Source organism: Lygodium microphyllum, chromosome 9, assembly GCF_053477565.2.
Source record: "Lygodium microphyllum isolate KBCC chromosome 9, Lygodium_microphyllum_v1.1.10, whole genome shotgun sequence".
Lineage (NCBI taxonomy): Eukaryota > Viridiplantae > Streptophyta > Polypodiopsida > Schizaeales > Lygodiaceae > Lygodium > Lygodium microphyllum.
In genome coordinates, this window is record NC_141143.1 from 159,869,117 (window position 1) to 159,885,568 (window position 16,452).

Genomic DNA, 16,452 nt, shown 5'->3' on the forward strand with positions numbered 1-16,452 from the left:
TCATTAAAAAGGGGAAAGAAGGTGCAGTGAGGGGGGAATTAATTTAATGAAGGGTTCATTTTAGTAAATTATTAAGAAATGGGTGAATTTTTATTAAGTGATAAACCTTATCAAGAAAACGGCGGTTCCTTCTTAAAAATTTAATTACCAATTATTAGGTTGAAGCGATGCTTAAATCCGAATCCCCGACTTCGATACCCAGACTGGGTCTCTAAATGCAAATTCATTTATTAAAAATTAAGGTGATGTGGAGCATTTTTTTGCCAGCGCGTGCTCTTGTGACAGCTGGTTCATTGTAATTAAAAATATTAAAGTGCTTCTTAAGCGCACTTAGCGTGTGCTAAGTGAATGGCGGGTTTATTTTTATTAAAAAAATGATGTGTTTGGCGCGAATGCGCGTGCCATGGTGGTGTTTAGGGTTCATTTTAAAAATTAACTGTGAATTTTGGGGTAGCGGAAAAAAAATAAAAAATAAAAGGGAAAATACCTGGTAGTGGGTGTATGTGAATGCAAAGAATGCGCTCTCCTCAATCCAAAAATATCTGGATTTTTTTCGAGATTTTTCAGTGTGTGGTTTGAATGAAAAATGATTTTTTTATAAATGAATTTAGGATGTAATGAAGTATTTTTACAGCTGAGAAAATATGCCAAAAATAAGTAAAAATGTGAATGGAATTTTTAGGAATTTTTTGGAAATTAATTTGGAATTTTTTAACCATTTTTAATGAATTATTTCATTTTTGGATATTTTTTAAAAGAATTTTTAATTTTAAAATGGTCTGAAATTTTTTCATGAAATTTGCAGGTTTAGAAAAAAAATGGCAAGTTGCTGCAGAAATAGTGGGAATGTTTCTAGATTTTTCTGTAATTTTTTTGTGAGTTTTAAGTGTTTTTTAATGATTTGATTTATTTTTTTTCAATGTTTTTGTAAAGGTTTTCGGGTATTGGAAATTAACAATCCGAGAAAATACCCAGAAATACGCTGCGTGTCAGCTGCATGTGAACAGCCAGCTAACAATCTCCCGCACCCGCACACGAGCAATCACGAACAATCTCAAGCACCCACGCGCGCGTGTGTCTGCGTCTCGAGGGAGAACAGGGGTGTATGTGGATGTCTGCAGGTGGGACGGGGGTTGAGGAGGTAAATTCTGCGGGTGGAACGGGTGTGGTAGGTTTATGGGGGGGACGGTTTTCTGCGTAGTGTGTGTGACAGGGGCTTAGGAAGGGGTTCTACGGTTGTCTGCGTGTGAACAGTGGTTAGAGGGGGGTGGTTGCTGCGGGTGTGCCTGTGGGGGGGGGGGGGGGGGGGGGGGTTAGTGTGTGTGTGGGCCTTGGGGGGGAAAGGGGGGCTCAGATGGGGGGTTTAGTGAGTGTGTGTGATGGGGGGCTTGGGTGGGGGTGGGGTGCGCAGGGCGCCATGGGCTGTAGGGCGAGCACGTCACGGCAGCACGTCACGTGGCGAAGGCGGGCGGCGTCGGGCAGTACGGCGGGCAGGGCATCACGAGGCGCAGGACAGCAGCGCCACAAGGAGGCGTAGTGGCAGCAGGGAGGGCTCCACGGCAAGCCACAAGGGCGCTGTCGGGCGGGGAAGAGGGAGGAGAAGGAGGGGAAAGAGAGGAGAGGAGCAGAGGGGAGGAGGGTAACGCGCAGGGAGGAGCAGAGGAGGAGGAGGGGAGGAAAGGGAGGAAGGAGAACAGGAGGAGGAAGGGGAAGCAGGAGGAGAGGGAGGGGAGGAAGGAGACGAGGAGGTGAAGGATATGGAGGGGGGGAACACGCAGGGAACGGGAAGAGAGAGAGAGGGAGGCAGTTGGGGTGGGGAGGGGTTGGGGAGAGAGAAGGGTGGGGGGGATAGGGAAGGGTGTGGGGGGGTGGAAAGGGTGGGAGGGTATGGGCAGGGGCAGGGGCCCATGGGATAGGGTGCCCATAGGCTGGGTGGCTAGAGGGGAATGGTAGGGGGGGCCCATAAAGGTGCCCAAGGGAGGAAATGGGTAGGGGGGCCCATGAGAGAAAGGCGTACCCCCGTCCCGTGCACGTGCGCGGGGCGGGGTAAAAAAAATTACCGTGATGGGATCGAAATAGCACCGGGATGGCGGGACGAGGCACGCGGACGCGACCGGGGCGCGTAGAGACACGTAAAATCGAAAACGGCAGCGTTCACGCGCGGGATGAGTCGCGCGAAAACACATAAAAATAAAGAAAAATCAATATCTCCCAATCCGGACGTCAAAACGAAATGTCATGAAAACAAAAATTGGGCAGGACGGCAGGGGGAAGACAGGGAAAATGTGCAATGGGAGTTCCGGGGGGTAAAGGGCGTTCACGTGCAAAAAACGCAAAAAACGAGTCAAAAAACGCAAATGAAAATTAATATCAAAAGATTCGTGCATCGGAACGAGGTGCAGGAAAAAGGAAAAATGTGCAAAAAGACGTGCCCGGCAATCCTATCACATCAAAACATAGTTCCGACTGAGAGAAGACGTGTTCACGTGGGAAAAACCTAAAAAACAGACCTGAAAATGGAATCGGAAATTAATATTGGACGAACCACTCGCCGAAATGACATGCAGTAAAAAGGAAAAAGGTCCACAGGAAGGGGGGTACAGGGTTGTCATGTTAGAATGCAGTTCCAATTGAAGTAGGAGGGGTTCACATGCGAAAAACACCAAAAATACCTCCGAAAACACATTTAAAAATTAATAATTAAAAATACAGAAGTTGAAAGAGGGTGAAGAAAAAAGGAAAAAGGTGGGGGAAGGCGTGTTGGACACGGCTGTCAAATCAAATTGGAATTCCGATGCAAACAAGGCAGGTTCACATGGAAAAATGTCAAAAAGACGCATGAAAAAGTCGAAAAAAACCGTAAAATTAATATTGGACAAACCATGCATCAAAATGACATAGAGTAAAAAGGAAAAATGTCAGGGGGAAAGTGGATGGCATGGCTATGATGTTCGATCATGGTTCCGAAGCAAACAAAGCGCGTTCACATGGAAAACCGGCTAATGGACGCAAAATGCTTTAAAAATTAATAACTCAAAAACCATGCACCGGAACAGGGGTAGCTAAAAAGGAAAAATGGTCAGTTCAGAGGGAGGAACAGGGCCATAAGGTTGGATGTGGATTGCGGTGAACGTAGGACGCGTTCACATGGCAAGACCGCAAAATCAGGGAATGAAGGAAAACTACAAGGGGCCAAGGGTGGGTGGAAAATGGACGGATGGTTGGGAAGGGACCCCATCAGGGTAAAAGCAAAGTCATGGCATAAAGGCATGAGCAGGTGGAGGCATTATGCAGAGGGGTATGCAATGTAGACCCATAGGGACGCGTCCCCACACTTAAGACCTTAACGGGTAGGGTTAACCGAGCAACAGGGACCTAGGACCACGCAACAGACTAACCACTAATGTCCCCACACTTAAAACATGAACGTCACTGAGAAACAGAAGGTGTAGGGTTAGAAAACTTGGCCCATATTGTCGAGAATCAAGGTTGATTGTCGATAGCACGTCTGGTGTCGTTGTCGGCTACAGCAGGTACCAAGGCATCTTCACAGCACACGTCCTTCGTGGCAGGGACCACGCGGCAGCACCCAGGGAGGTAGCTGGTTAAAGGAATCGTAGGAAATTCGTCGATGATGAGGAATGTTGCACTCAACTCACAGTCACTCAAATGGAATGAAAGAACAGCCACTCACCCCATGACTAATATCACTCGAGGAAGAATGATTGAAACCCATATCTCATACCCGGTTAAGAAATCGATAGGGGGGATGGTGCAGAGGGAGTATGCCAGGGTGCACACTTGATGGTGCATTAGTGCGTCCAACCCGTCTGGCATAAGTGCAAGGAGGAAGATAAGGGAGCCTTACAATGCAGTGTATAGAACAGGGGGGCGTGTCCTGTGATGACGGCAGAGACCCATCCCGTGGGTGCATAGGGAAACGAGAACGTACCTGACTCCAAGTGTCGTAACATCCCTCAATCTCACCTCTCGGTAATTGATTGAAGAAACTCTAGTCACACTCAGCCCACCCTCTGTCTCACGCTCTACTGATAGATACAGGAGGGCAGCCCTTTCCTGAAACCCATTGATGTAATCCTCACGGTCACTTGTGCAAAGGTTGTATGCCTTGTGCGCATTTGATGGTGCAACTGTGCATCCCGCCCTGTGCCGGCATACGGTGCGAGAAGGAAGGCCAAAGAGCGTTATGGTGCAGTGCAGTGCACAGAAACAAATCGTGCTTTGTGCATTGAGAGGCCCATCCCGTGCATGCAACACTTCATTCACACTGCTCACCTCTCATTTGATTTGAAGGGAAAAAACTGGTCACTCGCCCCACCCTCTGTCTCACACTCTGTTGATAGTTATAGAGGAAAACCCATACTCACTTTCCCATCTGGTTAGGATGAAAGCTCGCATCACTCGATTGTTTGTCGATGAAGATCGCGTCGTCAGTTGTTGAAGAGGCGTACCCAGGGAGGTAGCCATCAAATCGAACGTTGTGTTGGATAGGACATGGCGTCTGCTAGAGGACAGTTAGACGCTCTGCAGAGAGACACAGGACACAGTGTACCAAGGGAGGCAGCTTCGGAATTGGATCCTTGGGATATCAATTGATGAATCCACTTTCTGGACTGCTGGGTGTTGCCACCTTTTCCATAGCCAGCTTCTTGCCCAAGGGTGTTTGCCACCTTTTCTTGGAACGAGGCCTGCTATGACATGGAATTGCTTCCTTTTCTCCCATAACAGATTTGTTTTTTTTTTCTCTCTTCTTTTTTTCTCTTTTTCTTTTTTTTCTTGTTTTCCCCTATTCCCGAGGGTGTTTTCACCTTTTCTCCAAGAACAGGTCGGCATGACAGGGACCTAAGTCCTTTTCTCCCATGACCGATATGTATATTTTTTTTCTTTTTTCTCTTTTTCTTTCATTAGGAAAGGAATGGTAGAAAGACCATATGTCAGAACCAACCTCGCCACTGCCGCTGGTGGAAAATAGAGGATAAGAGATCAGGGCTGGAAGGTGGGGTTGAGGGGACAGAGGGTTGCGTCCATTTCATCAGGAGTGGCTGAAGAACGGCTATCCGAAGTAGCATCATAAGAGTGACAATGCCACGCCAACGAGGGAAAGGATCAGGTGACCATGATTGTCAAGATCCCCAAGGAGGGAAGTACTTCTTCAGGCGATATCCATTGATCAGGAAGGGATCATCAGAGGCATCAATGGTCTACACTTGGACAGAGCCATTAGGGTTGACAGCAAGTACCTTATATGGGCCCATCCACCGCTGTTGAAGCTTGCCAGGAAACTTGCTAAATCGTGAATCATAGGCTAGGTCCAAATCACCTTCTTTGAACTCCTTATGCTTGATGAAGCTGTCATGGTAAGCCTTATGTCGAGCTTGCGTGGCTTCCATGTACTGTAGAGCTATCCTGCGAGTTTCGTCCAAACATTCCAGGTGCAGGAGACGGCATTGCAGTGAATCATCGTCCCCCAAACGCTCTTTGATAGCCACTCTCAAAGAGGGTAATTCCAATTCAACAGGGAAAACAGCTTCTGTACCATACACCAGCTGGAAGGGTGTATGTCATGTTGTTGCTTTATGGGAAGTTCTGTATGCCCAGAGGGCCTCTGTAAGTCGATCATCCCAATCACGACGATGTGCAGCAATCATCTTTGTCAGGATTGAGCAGAGGATGCGATTGGTGACTTCAACTTGGCCGTTGGCTCTGGGGTAATAAGGAGTGGACTTGCGATGGCGGATCTTATACAGCTCTGTCAACTCTTCCATGACTTTATTAATGAAATGAGTGATGATATTCTCGTACATGAATAGGGCCACTCTGTTACCATCGTCCCGCTTTAGGGCTTTAGCTTCACACCACTTTGTGACATAATCCGTACATACGAGGATGTATCGGTTCTGTTTCCTTCTGGTGGGAGGATCGATCGGGCCTACGAAGTCAATGCCCCACTTCTCAAACGGCTTTAAAGGAAGGATAGGTTGCAGTGGCATAGCACTTGTTTTCGTGGGTTTCCCCATTCTCTGACAAGCATCACATCTTTTACAGTAATCATAGGTATCCTTGTGAATGGTCGGCCACCAGTATCCTGCGAGCAGAGCCTTCCTGGTTATGGCTTCTCCTGCAAAGTGGCCTCCACATGGCTCGTCATGGCAAGCCTTCAGAACAATCCCAATCTCATCTCCTGCAACACATCTTCTGAGCACTTCATCTTTGCCTTTCTTGTACAGTGTGCCGCCTAACAGGGTGTAAGGGGCTAATTCCAACATAAGCTTCTTCCTTTCCCGACTAGAAATACCAGGAGGGTACTGTTGGGTTGCCAGCAGATTGGCAATGTCTGCATACCAGGGGATTACAGTTTCTACTAGGAATAGGGAAGCATCAGGGAGGTCTGGATCATCCTGCTCCTCGTCTGCAGTTTGTGGGATACGTGATAGATGATCAGCCAGAACATGGGAACGACCAGGTTTGGTAATTACCTCAAAGTCAAACTCCTGAAATAGAAGGAGCCATCTCATCATTCGTCCTTTCACGTCTGCTTTGTTCATCAGGAAGGATAGGGTCTCATGATCCACATAAAATTTAAAGTGGGTAGATAGGAGGTAGTGGCGAAACTTCTCTAGGGCAAACACCATTGCCAAGCACTCCAGCTCGGTCACTGTGTAGTTCTGTTCCCTATCAGTGACTTTTCGGCTTGCGTAATAGATGGGTTGATCTAATTTCGAAGAGCCCTTCTAGCAGAGGACTGCACCTAGCCCATCAATAGATGCATCAGTGTGTACATGAAACTCCTTCGTCCAATCAGGAGATTGCAGAATGGGTGCCTCAATCAGACACTGCTTCAGAGTGTTGAAGGCTGTGTCACATTCTTCCGTCCAAGTAAACTCTGCATCTTTCCTCAGAAGCTTGTGCAAGGAGGTTTCCTTTGTTGAAAAATGGGCTATGAACCTTCTGTAGTAACCCACATGGCCTAGGAATCCCCTCAACTGTTTGAGGTTGGTGGGTGCTGTCAGCACTGCAATCTTTTCGATCTTTGCAGGGTCTCTTGATATCCCTTATGCAGAGACAATGTGGCCCAACAGAACTCCAGAAGAGACCCCAAAGATGCATTTGTCGGGGTTGAGGGAAATCCCATACTCCCAGCATCGGTCAAAGCATTGTTCCAAATGTCCCCAGTGTTCCCGGATCAAACTATAGACACAGAAGTCATCCAAATATACCTCAATAAAGTCGTACATATGATTTTAGAATGCGGCCATCATGATTCGTTGGAAAGTAGCAGGGGCATTGCAGAGCCCAAACGGCATCACTTCGGTAAGCGTAGGTCCCCCATTCTGTGGTGAAGGCTATTTTGGACTAGTCCTCTTCTATGATTTGGACTTGGTTGTATCCACTGAATCTATCCAGAACGGAATAAAGCTCATGTCCTGTCATTGTGTCCAACAGTTGGTCTGTGAAAGGGATCGGAAAGTGATCCTTCTTCGTCTTGGAATTCAATTTGCGGAAATCCACACATATTCGCAATTTTCCATTCTTCTTGGGTACAACCACGATGGGTGAAACCCATTCACTATTTGCCACTGGATAGATGAACTCGGCTTCCAGAAGCTTCAACAGCTCTGCTTTCACCAATGTGGAATAATTTGGGTTCATTCGCCTCTGTCGTTGCCGTACTGGCTTGGCATCAGGCTCCAAGTCAATATGATGCTGACATATTGTGGGATCAATCCCCTTCAGGTCCTTGTAGGACCAAGCAAACACGTCCAAATTCTCTTTCACTCCTCTTCTGGGAGGCTACTACCCACCTTCAAGTGGCGTTCAGTGCCATCTGCATCCACAAAAGTTAACTACCTTTCACCTTCTACTTCACGGATGAAGGTCCCGCGGACTGCTTCTGGGTACAGATCCGACTCCTTCAAGGGAGTGGTGTCCTCTTCTGATGTCCCACTAGACCCAACTTCTCCTTTTGGTGGAGACTTAGGTTGCTCCTTGAGATGTTGGAATGGGATTAGAGCCGTTTCGGGTTTGGTTTCACGATTAGTTACCTCTTGGCTTGAAGACTCATCTTCTGATGACACGTCCAAGAACGTCACATAACAGGGATCCTCTGATGTATGTTGGAATCGTGGGACTAGTGCTTGTTGGCACGGTGCATCAGCATCATCTTTCTTTGGCAAGGATGGTTGAGGACGGCAAGAGCCACTGCTGAAAGACGGCTTGGTCGTCTTAATCCATTTCTGATAAAGATTTTGCATATGAGAAGATCCATTTACCAGACCAAATGGTACCATCGCCATTCTGTCCCACAGCATGAGCTCGTCTGCTTCTGATGCTTCTGGAACTTCTTCTTCATATGTATCCTCTTCGGGTGGGATATATTCTTCCGTCTCGCTTTCATAACCTTCTTCTTCCATATCATCTCCTTCCTCTCCTGTCTCTGTCTCTGTCTCTATCTTTGGCTCTATCCTCTGGCTCTATCTCTGGCTCTGTCTCTGTCTCTCTAGGAGCTCTGTAAGAGAAGAACAGGTTCTCTGTTTCATCTTCTGCATTTGTCTCTGGCTCTGCTATGGCCATGTAATAGGGAGAGCAGTACATCCATGCTTCTATCTCACTGTCAAAAGTGATTTCGAAAATCGTTCCTGGTTCAGGTAGGAAGTATTCACCCATTGACAATGGCTTTGCATCTTTTGGGAGTCGGCTTACAGTATCCACTATTAAGGAACGTGCCACTGTTTTCTTGGGAAGGATCTTTTTTACAGCATCTTCGTCTACTGATGTTCCATCTGTAGCCTCATTAGGGGAGTCAGAAGATAATTCCAAGGAGGTGGATCCATGTCCTTTTTGAGCACCATATAGCCTCAACACCACCTTGTTGGGTCCTCTACCCAAGGTCAAGGTTCCTTTGAACCAATCCGTCCTTGCTCTAGCTTCAAAAATCCATGGTCTGCCCAGTAACAGAGGGTAGGATGTACCATAAGAGTTTGGCTTCACCACCAGATAGGTTAGCCAATAATCTTTTCCAGCCACTGTAGTCTTCACATATGGGAGAATGCCCAAAGGCTTGATTCTGCTCTGATCCGCCAGTCTGATGAGCCATTGGGTGGGTTGCACACCTTGTAGGCCTAGATCCTTCATTGTCACATCAATCATAATGTTCACTGATGAACCACCATCAATCAGTGCATTTGCAATGAAGTAGCCTTCTAACCACACGCCAGTCTCTGGGGTACCCGGATCTAGGAAGGTGTTAGCCACATCTACTTCTTTTACAGGCTCTGGAGCTTTGTTGGACTTTGTTGGTGTTGAGGGAGAAATCCTTAAGCCATGTCTTCTTGTCAATATACTTTGGAACCGTTTGCAGCAACTGGGAGACAACATCAATAATTGTCGAAATGTGAGGTTTGGTTTAAAGGTATCTAGATCTTTGACCAGATCGTATTCCTTAATAGGATCCACTGGCTTCTCTAACCGGTTAGGGAATGGGGCAACACCCATTTTCATTTTCCTTTTTTCTTCCAACAGCGGTATCATGGGAACTTCTTCTGCCACTTGTGGCACTTCCTCCTCTTCTATCTCCTGGACCTCTGGTCCTATCTTTGGAACTGTCTCTGTAACTCTCTGTGGCACTGTAGTGCTCTGTACGGCACTGTTAGGCTCTGTTCTGTTCTGTTCTTCTGGTGGAAGATTGAACTTCACTATTCTGGCAGGAGGATTATTTTCTTTCTGGATAGGTGGTTCCTTCTTCTTTATACGCGTGATGGCAGCAACTTCCAAGTCCACTAAATTGGAGGTAGGCTCTTGGGCCTTGGCCGGACTATTAGTAGCACAGTTTTTCACTGGAGCTGGGCTTGGACAGTCTTTTGCAGTGTGGCCTTCTCCTTTGCATCGACTGCATAAGGGCTTGTAATCCACTGACCTTCTGGGATTTGGACAATTTGGTAAAATGTGTCCCTTTTCTCCGCATCTGTAACACTCTACTTCTGATCTCTGACCACCGCCAGACTGTCTTCCTCTGTAACTTTGGGATGGAAACCTCCTTGGACCGAAATTAGGACCAAACTCTCTAGGCTTGGGTCCAATATCCTGTGTTGTCATTTTGGATTCCAACAAGTTGAATCTTGCGTCTTCTTTCTTTCTTCTCCTATCATGCATCTCCTTCAGAGAGCAAATATCCTCTGTATGGTTCTTCCGCAAACAGTAGGAACAGAAAGCTCCAGGGATGGTTGGTTTTTGTGTACATTCAATGGCCAAATGGCCTGCTTGATGACACTTACCACACCAAGTATTTGACTGCATCACATCTCTTCCTGCTCCTGCAACGTTGGATATGCTGGCAGTATTCACTTTCAGCGTCTGTAGCTGCTCTGTAATCACATCCATAAACTCCTTTTTGATATTTGCAACTGAGTTGGATAAGTAATCCTTCAAGTTTTCTCCTCCTGAGGTACTGGCAGTAGGGTTTTGAGGAGTCTCTGTAATCACTGCATAAACAGGTTGAGCTGGTACAGAGGGATCTCTGTTCTGATTCTGATTCAGAGCTCCTGTTTGACCTATTGGCTGTTGGCTCCAGTTGGTAGGGTTCCAAGGTTGCTGCTGATTTGGCATTGGGAAAATTGGTTGGGGCCATTGTTGTTGTGGTTGAACCATCATTTGAGGCATGGATTGTGGCCACTGTGGATTTGGTGCACTGTACTATGATACTCGGGGCATCTGTGGGTAGGGGTAGGGGACCGTCCCTGGGACGGCATTTGGTGGGTACATCATTCCTGGCATCAAAGGAGGTAGGACTCCTCTTCCTGGATTCATCGCCAATCTAGCTTCCACTTCATCGTACAGTCTTGCACCTTCTGTTGCAGCTTGCAGTGTGGCTGGTCTTTGCAACTCCACAAACTTACGGACTTCTGGTTGTAATCCTCTGAGAAACACTCCCTTCAGAATGCCATCATCTAGATTATGGTTCGTCCATCTCTTCAGGATGGATTCCATTCGTGAGACATAAGCTTCTACTCTTTCTCCAGAGGACTGATTTAGGTTCATAAATTCCTCTCGCATCCGCTCTTCAAAACCTTCACGCCTGAATTTAGTGAGGAAGGCCAACTTCAAGTCATCCCATGTGCCAAAAGTTCCTGTTGCTTGTCTCTCATACCACTGAAATGCTATGCCCTTGAAAGTGGCGGGGAATATTGCTAACCAATGCTCAAGGGTTCTGGCATTGTTAGCCACACATGCTACCATAAACTCTGCTACATGAAGATCAGGGTCTTCATTGTACTCTCCCTTAAAAACTGGCAACGGGACTACATTCGCTGGCGTGTCATCAATATTTCCAGGACGGATCTGGCTTGAAAGTGGACCTCCAGCAGGAGGAGGAAGGGCTTGATGTGCCATTGGGACTTCTGTAAAGAGTTCCGCAAGGGCGTCAAAGGCGGCTTCTGCTGCGAGCTCGTTCTCAGCTTTGATTTTTGCTTTCTCTCTTCTCATGTACCTCTGGACTCGTTCTAATGCTTGCCTCTTTATTGCGTCATTCATCAGGGGGTTGGCTCCACTATGTTGTTAGTGCTCCACAGAGGGTTAACAGAAGGCTTTAGTCTCTGGAGGACTCTCTTGCCAACATTTCTTCTACTTCTTCCTTTTCAACGTCTCTGAATTCTGCTTTCATGCCACTGCACAGAGGAAGGTATTCGGTTCTGAAGGTGTCAAAATGCATAGTCTGAGCATTGTGGTGGTGCCATCATCATAGTAATGCCAGCTTCTGATGGTTTCAATAGTGTATGTTGTAAAGAACACTCTGTCTACCAACTTCCAGTGGGTTGCCAATTGAACAAACAAAAGATTATCAGTGCACCAAGCATCCCATGTATCTTGCTATTGAGCATCCACGAACAAATTCCAACTCTTTTCCTTCTTGTCTTTGTGAACCTCTACAGACCAAGACTCCTGAAGCTTCTTCACAATCTCCCACTTGATGATGTCTGAAAACTTCTCAATGAATGCCAAATCTTCCATGTATGGTCATTCTCTCTGTTTCTGCTCTTCAGTTTGTTCCCAAACAATTTGCCACCAAGATGCAAGTTTATGTTGCTTCAAAAGAAAGAGGAAACTGTCCACCATATAGAGCATGCATCATGATGGTGATGTGTTTCCGCCATTGTGGGATGAACTTCTTGTGGAAAGTGGCTTTGATTATGAGAAATTCCAACTCTTCAGTGGAAGAAGGAACTTTACAAACATCCATTGAATTCTTCTCTTCTTGGCAATGCCATTTCCTTCATTTTCAATTCCCCGGCTGCGCAGCAAAAACATGGAGCCCCAAGAGGAACACCAAGGAAAAGGGAATTCTCTTGCAAGAAAATCTATCTTGTAACATCAACAAGCTTTTTTATTAGGTTTTATATGATCACAATGAAGAAAAGAACACCAGGCACAACAAATCTTCATGCAGTATCATGTAGATCTCCCACGGATTTGATAAAATCAACCATATTCTTCAATATCTTCACAAAACCCATCAATAGAACAAATAAAGCAAAGGAATACACAATCTTTGAATGGAAATACATCACATAGTATTCATCTTCAATATCTTCATAGTCTTCTCTCTCAATCTCTCATATACAATCACTCTGTTTTAGTAGAATTGGCTATCTCTGACTCTCTCTCTCTCTCTCCATCAATAATACATCATCTCCTCACTACAATCTCTCATAATCACTCACAATAATCCTTCTTAGGTCGTGGATACCCCTCCCAAGAGGTATGTCTGATATGAAGAGTCACCAGAGCCACTACAGTGTCCTTTCATAGCTCATCACTATCACTTCACTTCAGTCTTTACTTGAGTCTTCAGCAGCTACTTCTTCCACTTCTTTTACTTCTTTTTCGCTTGTATTCACCTCTTTCCAAGGCTAGAAAAATTCCCAAGCTACACATACATCCATCAGAACACATATAGAAGCATACAGAACAGTCATAGTACAGTTACAGTACAGAGACAGAAGGTCTACAGAAGATCTACAGAAGGTTACAGAAGGTTATAGAAACCTCATAACCCATACTCAAACCATTCCAAACCATCAAGAACTATTCAATAAGCTTTCACAAGATCTCAATCTTCATCAATCATTAATCCAAGCTTCATATAGAAGACAATCAAAACAAAACAGAACAAAACAGAAGCTATACAGAAGGTATACAGAACCAATCAGAACCTATCAGAACATCACATCTCTACTAATAAACATCATGAACTCAATAAAACCATTCCAACCTATCCAAAACACTCTCAAACCACTTCCAAACCAATCAATCATCTCATAAAATCAACCATTCAGCTCTCAAAAACAACAAAAATTAGCCAAAAAACAGGTCATTTCAACACTCAACACATATACTCAATGCAACATCCAATTGTCGGAGTATAATCCCAAAGTCTCAATACATCTGTAACTGCTCAATGACATAGACTACTCCAATAGCATGTAATCCCTGCTCAAGGTCAAGTAAGCATGCAAGATGCTCCCACTGGCACAAAAGGTGTACAAACGAGCTCAAGGGCTCAAGCAACCCAAGACAAAGTACCAGTGATGACAAGTGACCAAGTCAATGCGTCAGACGCATCCAAGAGAGCATGACATACATGAAGCAACTGTCATAGCAACCACTGAGAAAGACATAATCCCAATGGCAAGATCTCTGTCAAGTCAATACATCCAGTAGCAAGCCAAAGTCAATATCCCTGTGAGTCGAAAGTGCTCAAAACATCCAAATCGGAGCTCCAAAATATCTGTCAAGCATGGACGAACTAAGAGGCATCAACCATGGACCGAAGCATGTAATGCATAGAGCTTATTCGTCAAGTACAGACAATAGGCATAAGCGGCCCAAATGCCAGTCAAGTCGACCAAACTGCCAATGACAAACCAATAACAATGGAGCAAATGCGATGCTCAAAAGCATTCCGAAATCACGATTATGAGTTTGAAGTCGATCCCCAAAGTGTAATACATCATGACATAACCCATAGCATACATCTGGTATCGATAGAGAACCAATACATGTGACAAATGAGCTTCAGCCCGCTCATGTACAATAGCTCTAAACAGTCCAAAACGGTCAATTTCCAGCCCAACAACAATGCCAAATCATGGGAAAATCGAATGCATACATTCCCAAGACATTCGGGCATCAAGTAGGCCGCATACGGGCATCAAATAGCACAACCGGAATGGAGTGTAAGCAACAAATGCTAATGCCAATGTTGCTGCCCTATTTTCAGCCTGTTATGATAGTTTATGACAGTCCCAAATCTGAAGAAATCAGCCCCGAATGATCAAGACCAATGCCCACAGCTTGAATGACATCAAACATAAAGTCTAATAGCCCTCTTGATCAAGGTTGAGAGCAACATGCAATGACCAAGTGTGGAGCTGAAGTAGACGAGTGCTAACAGCTTGGAAAAATGGCGCAATTTGCCTTGTTGGTGCTGAACTTGCTCCTGCTCCACGTGGGCTGAAAGGGGGTAATGGGGGGCTCAAGAAGGGCCTATCAAAGGCCTATGACAAGCCTCTTTGAGCCTTGATAGGTGTAAGGCACAATATGAGGGGAATAAGCTTCAAGGGTTTGAAGCCATGGCTGCCCTTGCTGACTGAAATAAAACCCTGAAAGAATGATCAAATACCTCAGTACCAATGCCTTGAAGGTGCCTCAATAGGCCGAGAAGGTGCTCGGGAAGCCGGGGAGTGACGGGAGCTCGGGGAGATCGGATATGGCTGCTGGGATGGAGATCCAATGCAAGAAGGGAGTCAATGCGAAGCTAAGCAAGCACCGAGTTGAGCTCGAGCAAGAGGAAGCCAAACTCTGATACCAGTTGAAAGGTGAGAAGGATCGAAGCTTGCACGCGAGCTATGGCGGGAGAGCAAGAGCAAGAAATTGAGAGATAAGAAATGGGAACTTCAACAGTCACAATGTGTGACCGGGCCTTCCTTTATTTACTAGTTACTAAAATGAATGTAAAGAATAAAGTGACGTGACGGGCACCCGCCACCTGCAGTCTGCAGTGGCGGGTACTGTCAGTGTAGTAATACACGGGCCGGCACGGCGGAGGCGCCTTTAACCCAACACTTCTGTCTTCGTTCATGCATCTCTTTTCAGAGAGCAAATATCCTATGTATGGTTCTTTCACAAACAGTAGGAACAGAAGGCACTAGGAATGGTTGGTTTTCGGGTACATTCAGTGGCTAAATGTCCTGCTTGATGAACTTTCCACACCATGTATTAGAGCGCATCACATCTCTTCCAGCTCCCACAGGAGTGGATATATTGGCAGTATTCACCTTCACTGTTTGTAGCTACTCTGTAATCACATTCAAAAGCTCTTTCTTGATACTTGCAACAACTGAGTTGGATAAGTAGTCCTTCATATTTTAATCTCCTGAAGTACTTGTAGTAGGGTTTTGCGAAGCTTCTGTAATTACTGCATACACTGGTTGGGTCAATCCAGAGGGTCCTCTATTCTAGTTCTGATTCAGAGCTCCTACTGAGACTTGGGATTGTTGATTCCAGTTGGTAGGGTTCCATTGTTGTTGAATCGCCATTGGAGGAATTGTTTGAGGCCACTATTGTTGTGGTTGAACCATCATTTGAGACACTGTCGTTTGTGGTGACCACAATGGATTAGGTGCATTATACTACGGCATTGTTTGCATCTGGGGATAAGGGTAGGGAACTGTCCCTGTAACTGCATTTGGTGGATATACCATTCCTGGCATGGGAGGAGGTAAGACTCTTCTTCCTGGGGTCATTGACAGCCTTGCTTCAACTTCGTCATACAATCTTGCACCTTCCACAGCAGCTTGCAGATTGACTGGTCTTCTCAATTCCACGAACTTGTGAACTTCTGGTTGTAGACCTCTAAGAAACACTCCTTTCTGGATTCCTTCGTCCAAATGATGGTTTATCCATCTCTTCAGGATGGATTCCATTCGCAAGACATAAGCTTCTACTCTTTCTCCAGAGGACTGACTTAGGTTCATGAACTCCTCTCGCATCAGCTCTTCAAAACCTTCATGCCTGAATTTAGTGAGGAAGGCCAACTTCAAGTCGTCCCATGTGCCAAAAGTTCCTGCTGCTTGTCTCTCATACCACTGAAACGCAATGCCCTTGAAAGTGGCAGGAAATATTGCTAACCAATGCTCAAGGGTTCTGGCATTGTTTGCCACACATGCTATCATGAACTCTGCTACATGAAGATCAGGGTCTTCATTGTACTCTCCCTTAAAAACTGGCAATAGGACTACATTTGCTGGCCTGTCATCAATATTTCCAGGACAAATCTGATTAGGAAGGGGACCTTGAGTCGCCATGGAAACTTCTGTAAAGAGTGCTTATAGGGTGTCAAAGGAGGCTTCTGCTGCGAGCTCGTTCTCAGCTTTGATT